Below are 13,100 nucleotides of genomic sequence, written 5' to 3' on the forward strand. Positions count from 1 at the left end.
ATCGTCCGTCCACGAATACCCGTAATGGGTAATCCTTAGCCCGTCGGGCCGTGATATTGCCCGGCTGGGGTTTCCGGCGGCGCTGGAGTTCCGTACGCCTCCGGTCCTGCTCGTGGAGGTTCAATGGATAGATCAGACGGCGCCTGGCCCGTAGGGTCAGGTTGTGCCACGCTGAAGGTGGGCTATACGGCGGTTGGCCGTATGCTCCATATCCGCCATAAGGCGGTGGATATCCATAAGGTCCTGGCGGATACATCCACGGTGGTGGGTATCGCCATTGGTTTGGATCTGGCTGCGGCTGGTTTGAAGGTCCAGGCGCAGGATATGGTGGATATCCATAATGAGGGTTGTATAGCGGCGGAGTAATCTGTGGCCGCGGTCCAGTATGGACCGGCGTAGTCGTGACCGTTGGCCCGACTGCCGCAGTTGTAAAAACCGGCTGATTTGCCGAAGTGGTCGGTAGGCCACCATACAAGATTGGTTGAGGTGGGCCAGTACGGCCGTGAGGATAACGACGGACCGTTTGGCCCGACGTAGAGCTTGGCTGGCTGCCAGCTACTGCTGCGTTCACCAAGAGTCCAGTGACATCAGAGCGTGTCCCTGGCGGCCAAAGTTGTGGCGGAATGGCTCGAGGTGGCAGAGGCTGGTCCCGCGGTAGCGGTGTGTCGGCCCGGGGATTTGGGCCAACTGACATAGTCGCCAGCTGCTCAGCAGTTAAGTTAGCTCTGATATTGGGTACCTGGACACTCGGAGGCCGGTTAGACGACCGAGTGGAGGATCCGCCCGACCGGGATTCCGGTCGTGAATATGGGTGTGTGCGGTTACTTCGGTCGGAGTCATCAGAACGATCAGTGCGGCGGCGGCGTCCTTCCATCGTTGAATGGGGCGCTGTCACGAGATGAATCACGCGGTGTTAGACTCCTACCTACTTACTTAGTTTAACGTACGGCTAGCTACTTCTAAGCTACCACAACGAATATCCGTTATTGGACCAGATTAAGCTATTTTTAAGCTACTGGTCTTAGGTTAAGTTAGTTAGTTTTAGGTTAGTTTCGGTAGCAGATCACGGAGACGATCGTAAGATTTTATGGTTAGTTAGACTAATTCTAAGTCCACTATGTCAGATATTATTTAAGGTCATTCTGTCCAGCCTTATCAACCGTCTTGTCCAGTACATCCGGTGGGACTGTACTGGACTTGTCCGATACGTCCGGTAGGACCGTATTGGACTTCTGCTTTTTGCCCTTTGAGACTTTCTCAGATTTTTCCCGTCCTGTGGTTATGCGGGTGAGCAAGTCTTTATCCGCCTCGTCTTCAGCAACTACGTCCTCTTCTAGGACTTGCTGCGCCGTAAGGGTTGCCTTAGGCTTTTTAGGCGTCTTTGGTCTTTTGGGCTTTTCCTTAGGCGCCGGGGCCACTTTTGGCTCCTCGGTCACCGCTGGCTTGTCCGTAGCGGATGTCCTTTTTTCTGGTTCCGCCGGGGCCAAAGTCGGGTCAATGACGGCTAACGGCTGGTTTTGAAGTTTTTGAAGCGCCGGTGTCTCGAAATCCGGTTTGGCCTTTCGAGGTCGGCCTGGGCCACGTTTTATTGGTGGCTCTTGGTCTGATGTCTTTGGGTCAGATGGGCCATAGCCGGGGATTTGCAAAGTCTTTTGCTGCTCCGCCACAAGTTTCTTGGACGGGCCCTTTCCAGGCTTCTGCTTCCTCAGCAGCTCCTCCGGTTTGGTTTCGGGAGGAGCTGCCGGGGAAGCTGCATCCTTGCTTTTTCCCGGCTCTGTCTTGGTAGTGCACCTTCCTGACTCTGTACCTTCCGGTTCGGCGTCGCCGCCCTTCTTTTTAGTTGAGCGTGTGATTCTGCGAGTTGGGCCGTCCGGATTAAGGTATGGCTTTAGGCGATCGACACATACGGTGTGTTCTACACCGGTGTCCCGCTCTCGGATCCAATAAGTATTCGGCTTGGGTATGCCGATGACGATGTAGACGCCTTCGAACTTGTTTGGGTTGGTCGGGTCGTCTATCATATTCTTCAGGGTGACCAGGTCCCGCTTTTTGAACTCGGCCTGCGACTTCTTTTTATTGTAGATGGCCGCGTCCCTGAGGAATCCTTCTTCGATCCGCGTTTTCGCGATTTCATGCGCCCGGTTCAGGCGCTGCTGCATCCTCTTGACATAACGTTCGTTAGTCGTAAATGTTTCTGGGACGTTGGTCCCAGCGAGGACGTCTTGTGGTATGGTCATTTCTCGTCCATACAGCATGTGGTATGGCGAGAATCCGGTGGTTGCGTGAACGGCACGGTTCATGCCGGAAATCACGTAAGGTAGGGCCCGGTGCCAACGATGTTCGTCGCCGGCGCCGCCAAAGTTTCGAATTCCGTCCCAGATCGTTTGCATCTGGCGTTCGACTTGGCCTTGGCCCTCTGGATGATATGCGGATCCGAAGGTCTGCTTGATGCCGAAGATTTTCGCCACTTTGGCGAAGGATTTTGCCGTAAAATGCGTGCCCCGATCGGAGTGCATTGTGTGTGGCATGCCGTATTTTAATACGACTTCTTCGACAAAGAACTTCTCGAATTCCTTGGCCGAGTTTGTTTTGGTCGGCCTGGCTATGGTGAATTTCGTCATTTGGTCGACCACCACAGCAATGTACCGGTACTTCTTGGTTTGAGTCACCGGTAAGGGTCCTTTGAAGTCAGCAAAGACGCGGTACCAAGGCGCAACAGCTTCGGTCGGCTGCAGCTTACCGTAGGTAGCTCGCCGCGGTACTTTGCCAAAGATGCACGTCTGACATCGATCGATGTAGTCGTGTATATCGCAGCTCATGCGGTCCCAATAGTACCGGAGTTTGGCTGCTTCAATGGTCTTGCGGTATCCAAAATGGTTCCCTGTTTTTCCATCATGGAGGGACTGGATAATGTTTTTCCGCATAAATAGAGGGACAACGAATCTCCTTTCGAGTTTCGCATTGATTTCGGTGAGTCGGCAGAGCACACCTTTGTCCATCTGATAATATTCAGGTAATTTGGACCTCTTGTCCATTTCGCTTTGTTGTTCCAACTCGTGGATTTTCTTAGCCAGAGTTGCATCACGGTGCTGCATCCGTCGCAGTTCTTGCGCGGTGCGGTCCGTGACTTTTTCTGGACACGGTGGGACCTCGGGCTCTGGCTCTCCCGGTGTGGGTGCCAGTACATTGATGACCCGTATGTCCGCCGTGCTGAATTCGTTCCAGTCACTGATTGCGTTACAATCAGGAAGGAGAGGCTTGTCCCATTCGGTGCGGGGTCCTCGTCCGTGACTTGCAGCCTGCGCACCTTTATGATGCGTGCTGGGATCTCGTCCTTATAGTCCTCGAAATTAGGGACTTGGTCCAACTCTTCATGTGGACCTTTGTCATCGTCCCGTTCGAGTGGCCATCTGGACAATGCATCAGCATTGTCACAAAATGTGACAGGTTTGTACTCGATAGTGATGTCCCGTCCCTGTAAGGCGAGGGCCCATCGAGTAAGACGAGGATTGATGCCGGGCCGGTTAGACTCGCATCTAAGCAGGTTCGTTAGGGCTCTATGGTCCGTCCTTACTGTGAAAGGTCCGTGGTCAATGTAGTGCTTGAACTTTTGGACGGCCCATACTACGGCTAAGCATTCCCATTCGGTCACGCCGTAGTTTTTCTCAGCGCCATGTAGGACACGACTTGCGTAGGCGATTGGCCTCGAGTTCTGGCTGAGTATGGCTCGGATGCCAGCGCCACTTGCATCACATTCGATGGTGGTCTGTTTGGTCGCATCGAATTTAGCCAATATTGGGGCTTCCGTTAGGGCCTTTTTGATTTCATTGAACTCGGCGGTGTGGGCGTCAGTCCAGTCGTTCTTGACTGAACTTTCCTTTCGCAGGAGTTCGTACATTTTGGAAGTTTTCTGGGCGTAGCCCTGAATGAACTTCCGGTAATAGTTGGCGAGTCCAAGGAACGAGCGAAGTTGACGCTTGGTCTTGGGCGGTAGTTTCTCGGCGATGGCCGCTACCTTCTCGGGATCAGTATGGACACCGTCCTTGCTGAGGATGTGTCCAAGGAATTGGAGTTTTTCCATTCCGAATTCGCACTTCGACGGTTTTATCGTGAATCCGGCGTCTCTGAGGCAAAGGAGCGTATTTCTGAACGCCTTCCTAAATTCCTCGAATGTCTTGCCGAAGAATATCACGTCGTCGATGTATGCGAAGACGCCGCCTTGTTTGCGGGCCGGCGCCATAATCTTGTCCATTGTCATTTGGAATGTGGCTGGCCCATTGCAGACGCCAAACGGCATTCGTTTGAACCGGAACATCCCTTCTGGAGTCACGAAGGTAGTGTAGTCCATGGACGCTGGGTCCATAGGAATTTGCCAGAATCCGGACTGACAATCTACCTTGCCGTAATAGGCGTTGCCTGCACATTGATCCAGGAGTTCGTCTGGATTGGGCAATGGATAATTATTCTTTTTGGTCACCGAGTTCAGCTTTATGTAGTTTATGCAGAACCTGGTGCCCATGGTCCCGTCGCCGTTTTTCTTTGAAGCGAGGACCACTGGGAAACTCCACGCTGCCATGGACGGTTCAATGACGCCTTGGTCCAACATTTCTTGGACGTGCTTATTTATGAACTCTCGTCCCTTCCAACTCGTTCGGGTTGGGTTCATTTTGATTGGTGCAGCGTCGCCAACTTCTATGACGTGGGGTCACTCCTTTGACGTCGCCATAAGGCTTTTTGGACGTCGGGAATATGGCCCTGAGTTCCCATAAGTCCTGACGGAGTAGAGCAATCTGCTCCTCGGTCAGGTGGTCGCCAAAATGTGCGTTGGCGATGTGGGCGCGGATTTCGCGTTCCGTTTCTGGATCTTCCTCTCCGGTTTGGAGGGAATTGATTTTGACGTAATCGTCATCCGAGATTTCCTCGTATGGCTCCACTTGGCCCATGTTGACTCCTTTCCGGAGTATATGGGGCTCTTTGGAGTAGTTTGACACCAGCATGGTGAAACTAGTGCCATTATGCTGGACTGGTCCGTCGAGCATGGCCAGACTCCGTTTGGTGTCTTGGCTTCCGAGGTACATAAGTTTTTGTCTCGGGTCGACGGGAAAGTCGATGCTAACTTGGACCGGGGTTATGGACTCCGGTGGGAGTTCCACTTTTTCAGTTGCCCGGACCATAGCATGGTCGTTAATGGTGCGGTACCGGTTTGGATTGTTCCCTGCCACCTTTGGCCATGGTAAGGCGTCGGCATTGGGAATGAACCAATCTACATCGTCCTTCTTGATGTCCGGCTCATATATGTCACTGTAGTACATATGGCCGATCTTTGCACATTTGCGGAGGATTTGGTCTCTCAGGGACTTGTTTTGGACCTGAATCCACGCATGTTCGCCATGTCGAGTTTGGACCTCTGCTTCGATCGGTAAGACCAAGCGGTGTGGTCGTCTCAGCGATTTAAAGTGGATTGGCCGTCCCGGGTCCATAGTCCGATAGGACCGGACCTTGATCAAGCAGGTTGAGTACGCTGGTAAAGTGTACCGCTGGTGGACGAAGACAACTTCTCTCTCCTCCTTAAGGCCGTCAGTTGGACGTTCGGTCCGCAGTTTGCGGATTACCGGTGCCTCGGCTCGGAGCTGGAGAATTTCTGTGTCCTCTTCTTCATCACTTGACTCCTCCGACGATTGGTTGTCGGAGTCCGTGTCCGGTGAGTCACTTGAGCTTTGGACGTCCGAGTCGGTAGACATGGGTTTATCGTCCTGCTCAGGCTTTGGCTGGCCATTGTCCTCGTTAGAGGTTGGCACGCCGCCGGTCACTGTTGGTGGCGGTTTGGCTGTGAGATCCACTGTTTGGATCTCTGGCCTCCCGGTTGCGATTGCCTGCTTCTCAGGTTCGTCCGGTTCCGCCAAAGTGGTTGGACGGCTCCCGTTAGGGAGTGGCGAGGCTGGTCGGCCTCCTGCCCACCGTTGAGCCGAACGGGTTTGTATGGCCCGTATTACTGCTTCAACGCCGTCTCCACATAGAGGACAAGTCAGTTGGACTTCCTCCGATGAAGGGTCCTGCTCGTTCTGGCTGGTGTCCCTTCGATGGCCTCCCTGTTCTGGGTGTGGGCCGTCGTTGAAGCGCACTTTTGTCGCTATATGCGGTGCTGCTTCTGGCAATGGTTCCGGTATTGTCCTAACGTTAGTCAGGCTCAGGTCGTATTGTGGCCATATGCTGACGGTTAAGTCAGGATGTTCGGCCACTCGTCTTCGAAGTGTTATGATTTCTTCGAAGAGATCTGTGCACATCTTTTGGAGTGCTTTCGGAGCTTCCATGTGGTACTCCCTGTATTCCCACACTAGGGCTAGACGTTCGTCCTCCCAAAGAGCTCCTTCTTGGACCAAGTCATCCAGTTCTTGGGCGAATGGTCCATATTGGTCGGCTAACTGCGGCCACGTTAGTGGTGCGCCTTTTTCTTGTAGCCAACATTCTTCTAGGGCAAAGAGTCGGCCAGCGCGGTATTCCAGGAAGTTTCTCACTCCTGTTAACCAAGTCTTGTATCGCTGGACCAGGTTCTCCTTAATTTCTCTGTCAGGCACCGGCCGTTGGCCCGGTGCCTCTGGTATCGGGATAGTCTTTGCTATCCCGTGATTTGGCTTAAGTATGCCTGCACGGAATTGGGTCATGTAACGCTCAATTGCGTTATGGACGCGCAGCTCCCATATGAGGCTTTCAATGGTGTCCAGGCATTCCCTGCAGGTAGAAGGAGAACTTTTCGGGTGATCAAGCCGATTAACTCTCACTTCATCATCGGGTCCCGGTGCCTCTGGTATCGGGATAGACTTTACCGCGTCCCAAACGATTTCTTCGTTTGGCTTAAGGATGAACGTAAACTTGGAGTGGAGAAAGTCGCATCCAAGTAATACGTGCACGTCCGTTAACGTCGGTTGGACGAAGAACGTGTGGTGGCTCTTGTATCCCTGCAGTGTCACCGGTACGGTGCAGCAGTGGGAGACCACAAAGGCGGTTTGGCCGCCAACACCAAAGATTTTGGTGTTCCGTCCTAATGGCTCTGTTTTGATGCCATTGGCGGTGCAGAATTGCTGGCTGATGAGGGATGTCTCCGCTCCAGTGTCCAGCATGGCGAGCGTGTGGACTGGTCCAATGTGGACTTTGTGTGTCCATGCTCTGACGGTTTTCGGTTTGCGGTTTTCGTCCAAGCCAACTGTCACTTCGCGCATCACCGGTATAATGGGGATTAGCGACACTGGTCCTGGATCGTCAGGAGCGTAGTGAGGTGATGGAGGCTCCTGTTGGACAGAATCTTCCTGTGGTGTGTTTCCGCTACCCGTAGGGTCGAAAACATGTTTTTGGTGTTAAGGAAGGTCCGTGAGCTGGTGATGGTTCGCACCGTTGGTGTGGTGCCGAGGGCTGTCCACGGTTCTGGAGCTCACAGATCCGAGGAGTAGACGCCTCGAGAGGTTCGGTTGTCCAGTCTTTTAGGGATCCGACCTCGCTGTCCGTATCTTGTACGGAACATCCTTCCGGTGCGCTGTCGGAGGATGTGTCTGACGCCGATTGTGGATACGTCATGTTCGTGGTGCGACGTCTCGCTTTGCCACGTATTCGGTTGGCCTTTGGGTTGGTTGAGGCTCCGAGTTTTGGGGGTCGGTTTGCCTTGGGGTTAGGTGAGGCTCCGAAAATCGACTTGGTCGCCTGCAGTGCGACTGTCGGCCTGGCATCATTTTTAGAGCCAGGTGGCTTAGGCGCTGGTTTGGCGCAAAGCCTGGATCCGCTAGTGGGCTGTTGAGCCGTTTGGGTTAGTTTGGGATCCATATGGGTTAGTAACTGTACAGGCGTTATCGTTATGTCCGGCGGTTTAGGTTCCGGTCTTAGGTCAGGTGAGTTGCCGATACTCCCCGACCTTAGGCGTTTCCCGCGGTTGGGCTGGCCCGGCTAAGGCCGCCGCCGCCTTTGCCATTTGGCTTCACCAGCTGGTCCGATATGGGTGGTAACGCTGCCCTTTCATTGGCTGGCGTCTGGTATCCCTGCTTTGGACCATTCTGCCGGTTGCCGCCACCAGACCCATTTCCTGAGCCGGTGGACTGCCTTCGGCTGCCACTCCCCCCATTACCACGTTGTGGTCTGGGCTGTTTGGGTGGCACTAAGCCGAGGCGGTTAGGATTGGCTGACCCGGTAGGGTAGCCTTTCTGATAGCGATTTCGCCAATCCAAATACCATTTTCGGTTTGGATTTTCGCCATATGGCCTGTTCGCGTAGCCACAGCCCTGTTTGGGTGGTTTCCCCACAGGCAGTGGCTGCAAGTGATGTTTCCATCTTTGGCCCATCGTTCGAACATACGCTCGACTCTGTCGATGTATATGTCCTCTTGTCTGCGGGCCTCTTCGGGGCTCAGAGTCTGGCGTTGGCCACTCTGGCCTCCTGGGCTTCGGTTTTGTCCTCCGGGGCTGTTGCCGCTTTGGTTTCCGTTAAAGCTAGCGTTTTGGCCCTTGGAGAACTTGCCCTTTGGTCCTCCGCCGCTGTTGCCCTGGCTGTAACCGTAGTTGCCCTGGTTTAGGGCCTGGCCATAGCCGCCACTACCGCCGTTGGGCGGTGTGTTCCCACGTTGTGGGGAGGCTAAATTCAGGGCCGCGATGGCGGCGTATGTTGCCTCAATTTGGGCTTGTGTCGCTTGCGGAGGATAGAGTGCCGGTTGTTGTGGTACGACTTGGGCTAATGGCGTTTGTATGGCCGTTCGGATTGTTGAGTATCCGCGGCCCGCCTTCCCTTCGTACTCCGGCTTTCCCATTGTGTATTGCCGGACATAGTCCCGGAATTCTGCCGGTGACTTCGGTATCCGGATGTCTAAAGCGCGGCGCAGTTCCGTCTCTTTCACATTCTCTCGCAAGAAGTGAAGAGTCATCGTGTCGTCTAGGCCGGCGCGCGTCTGGAGAGTCAGCAGGGCATCGTAATACTGCTCTGGGGTTTCAGATCCGTGCTGGTAATACCGGTGTGTGATTTCCCCCATGGCAGTGGCCTGCTGGTTGTCATCTCCATATCGAGTGGCAAATTTTTGGAGCCACTCTTCCACTGTCCAGCCGTCCTCGTCTTCACGATTGGCTTGGCCAGTGTACCATTCCTTTACAGCGTCCAATAGGGCCATGTAAATTCGGCTCATAAAGTCCGGATCTGGTTGGTTCAGATCAGACGACTGCTTGCAGATCCGTCGGACCTGAGCGAGCCATCCTTTCACCATGGTTTTGTTACCATCAAATTTTGGCAACGCGGTGCGGACTTGAGCTCTTGCGGTAGCTTTTCCCATCTCTTTGGCCATTTCCTTAATTTGCTCTCTTGTTGAGAGAGAAGGACTGACCGGTGGCGACGGGGCAGGTGTCGGGTGTTGCTGTGGCATCTGTGGCACCTGCTGGGGTTGAGCCAACATTGGCTGTCCCGGTGTGATCTGGATGGCCCCGTTAGAGGACATCCATCCATATGCTCCATTCGGGAGCTGGACCAACATGGGCGCATTCTGGCCCTGGCCTGGTTGGGCTGCTGGTCCTGGTGGCATGACCGCTGTTGGCGGTATGCCTGGTGGTTGGGGCACGTTTTGGCCCATGGGCGTGGTTTGGCCCATTTGTGGCTGAGCTTGGCCCGTTTGGGCTGCCGCCGAGATAGGAGGGCCAAATAGGCTTAGTTGGCCTACTAGTGGTTGTGACACCGTTGGTGTACCACTTTGGCCTCCCATCTGTCCTTGTGTGGCCGATGGTCCCGAACATTGGGCTCGGCAGGCTGGTCCGGTTCGGATCCATGCCGCTGGTCTGAGCCTGGCTTGTGGCCGGATGTGGACTAAAAGTTGAAGTCCATGTTCGGGAATATTGATGGATACAAGGACGGATACTGTGGCCTTGACCCAAAATAGCTGTGGCTGGGTATCGTCTGGCTTGGGTCAAAGCCTGGCCCGCTTGACGCCGACGGATGAGTCTGCGTTGCAGGCGTCACTATGGTCGTTGGACCGATAGTGGCTGATGTGGTGACCGGGACTGGTGGTGGCGGCAGTGTTACTGTCGCCGTTGATGTTCCGCGGTCCACCGGGCTGGGAGGCGCAGGTATGGTTGGCCCCGTTGGGGGACGTCCAACCGATGGTCCTTCCACAGCCATGTTAACGTTATAGTTCTGCTGGTGATACACTGGCTCGCGGTAGAAGCGTTGGCCCTGCCGCAAAAGCCTCGTCGACTTTTCTTGTCGGCGTTGTGTATCGAGTCCGGAAAAGGTGTGATAGGACGGTGGTTCCGCGGACATCTCGGAATGTAAGTTCTCAAGATGTGATTTTTCCGCATCTAAGCAGGCGTTTTCCGTGCTTAGCCTTTCCAGGTCCTCGTTCAGCTCGGTTATGCGTTGGTGGCCGCCTGGTAGTCTTTGACCAGGCCGGCGTTATTAGCCTCTGTATGATCCGGTCATGTTGGCCCTGGATCACCTGTTTGGCTTGGTTGAAGGCCTGCTCCAATTGGACAAAGTTTTGATGTCCAATGGCGCTGTTTTGCTCAAGTTGTGCCCGAATGGTCGCTTCGGTATTGAGCTGGCTCTGGAGGGCAACAATCTGTTGCTGGAGTTGCACGTTTTGTGCTTCCTTCTGCTGAACCGTTTGGCTCATCAGTCCTCCCTGTTGAATAGTCTTCATGAGATTCTGGTGGCTCTCATAAAGAAGATTGTAGCCGTTCCGCAGGCGGTTAATTTCGTCCTGCAGGTTGGCCAAGTCGTCAGTTAGACGCTCATTTTCATTCGAGAGGCGGTCCGCCTCTGAATCGGTTTCGTCAATGGTGTCCGGGCCGCATTCAAGTCATCCTTGGCTTTGGCCAGCTCATTCCTCGTAGAGGCGAGCAGGGCTTCAAGTCCCGCCACAGCCATTTCTAGGCTGTGGATTTTCCTGCCGAGCTGGTCTCGCTCAGCGTTGGGACATGGTGACAACTTGAGCTGAGTTAGCTCAAGTTGGGTCTGGGCCAGTATGGCCGAGACACGCTTGGCCTCTGCGTCCGATTTGGACGCAAGGTCTTTGTGCTTAGAGACTTCGTCCTGCATCCAACGTTCAGATGCTAGGGCGGCTATATGTCCGCCAGCTGTTTGGTCAGGTCCGTACAGTGGTCCGAAGTTGGTCGACTTCGTCGACTCTCAGGCCAGGTTGCCTGGATCAGCTTTGGCGGGCTGACGCTGGCGCTGTGTGTGTCCCAGGTGGGCTGATTAAGGTCCATCCTGGCTGTGGCCCTGTTCAGTTGTGCCAGGTCCACAATTGGCTCTCGGTCCGGTTTGGACGGGCCAGACGCGCCGATGACGTCATTGGTCGGCGATGGCGTTGTTTGTGTAGAGCCATCGATGTCAAACATGATGGGCGACTGACTCATGGGCTGTTGGCCCTGGTCGTCTGCCTTTGGACCAGCCTTTTTGGCTTGGCCCTTGGCCTTGCGTCCACCTTTGGCCACCGTTGGTGCCTTAGGTTGGACCTGGTCCGAACCCGGTAGGGTTGGACGTGCTGTCAGATCCTGGACATCAAGGTTGGACAGGCCAAGTTGTTTGGCCTGGTCGGTATGGCGTGTCTTGTCCTCACCTGTGGCCGCCGTTGGCGCCTCAGGTTGGACTTAGCCCGGGCCAGGTATGGCCGGTTGTTGTGCCAAGTCCGAGGACACTGTTGGCTTGGGCCGTCCTATCGGCGCCAGGTTGGCCGTCCTGAGGCTGGTTGGCCTCGGAAACCATCGGATGCCTCCTGGAATGTGTCGTCCCGGGTGGCGTCAAACGTCCTTGTCTCAAGTCGACTGGCAGGATTGTTTGCCGCCTGGCTTTGGCCTCGACCGAACTCTGGCCGGCCGAGTTTGGCTCGTCTGGGTCAGAGCTGTTTGGCTTGGTGCTGCGGAACCGGTAAGGTCCTGGCTCTCGTGTAGCGTAGCTCGCAGTGCTTCTTATATTCGTTGGGTTGGCGCCGTCCATAGGACTGAGCAATCTCCGTTGGAGTTGCTCATGGCTGGTGTATGGCATCACCTTGGCCAAGGCGCTTTCGATTTGGCCCATGGTATTGGGACTTAGAAAATTTCTTTGGTCTTGGTCCGGACCGGAACGTTGGGTTTGGTCGCGTGGTCGGGGCTGGTCAGGTACGCTAGAGCTCAGGTTTAGCGTTAGCTTCCTATGGCCCTATGTTACTTACTGACCAGTGTGACGTCAGTTACGAAATGGTCTTGCAGTAAGCTCTACGTCACGAGTAGCGTGCCGTGAGCAAAATTCAAAAAAATCGAATGAGTCACTACGACGTTATAACACGGGGAAGTTTCCCACGTGTTCTGATTGGTCGAAATTTTATGGAAAATCACCACGCTGACGTCACGCGACTTTTTCGCGAAAATTCCGGCTGGACAAAATGGCGGTTGTTTTTCGCCGATAATTCGTAAAAAATTAGGAAAAATTTTCTCGAGAGTTCTGTTTAGTTTTTTTAGGACAGAATTTCACGAGGAATCCGAAAAAGCTATTTTAGAGCAAATCGGATAAGCGGTTAAAAAGTTATGAAGGGTTTTTTGATCGGGTTCTACGCGGAAACCTCGAAATTTTCGAAAGTTCTACGAAAACCTAAGCGTCACAGTCTGGTCTTACCGAGTTTTTCTCGTCCAAACTGCTGCTCCGTCGATCCCCTTCACCCTTGTCAACCGTAAGGGCCGCTAGCGCACCCGATAGGGCGTAATGGAGTTACAGGACCGTACCGAACGCAGTTTTTGCGCCGGGAGCCAAAGCTGCGGGAGGTCTACTTATAGACCTGACCCGTATCAACGCGACCCGGTAGGGCGCTTATTTGGTCAGCTGGAACGTACCCAACGCAGTTTTTGCGCGGGGAGCCAAAGCTGCGGGAGGTCCACTTATGAACCTGACCCGTATGAGTATTCCGTCGCGCTGCGGATCTCCAGTGAGATCCGTATGATGCAGGAGATGATGGTCGCGGGTTGGCTGGCCTACTTATAGGCGATCAGCGTAGTTCGACCGATATGATGCCTTCACTGGGAGATCAGAGGATTCCGGGAAGGAAAACCGAACGATACTGCTACCATGTCAGATGTGACACGGAAGCAGAGCGAAAAATGGGGGCAAAATAT

The 13,100-nt window shown here is 54.2% G+C and overlaps 1 protein-coding gene across 1 annotated transcript in view; it reads right to left on the reverse strand.

Annotated features, from left to right (window-relative positions):
- LOC129597561 (uncharacterized) overlaps positions 1 to 13,100 on the reverse strand; it is a 29,541-nt gene that overhangs the window by 11,767 nt on the left and 4,674 nt on the right. The gene's annotated exons all lie outside the window — the stretch shown is intronic.

Source organism: Paramacrobiotus metropolitanus, unplaced genomic scaffold (genome assembly GCF_019649055.1).
Source record: "Paramacrobiotus metropolitanus isolate TYO unplaced genomic scaffold, Prichtersi_v1.0 Parri_scaffold0000106, whole genome shotgun sequence".
Taxonomy (NCBI): domain Eukaryota; kingdom Metazoa; phylum Tardigrada; class Eutardigrada; order Parachela; family Macrobiotidae; genus Paramacrobiotus; species Paramacrobiotus metropolitanus.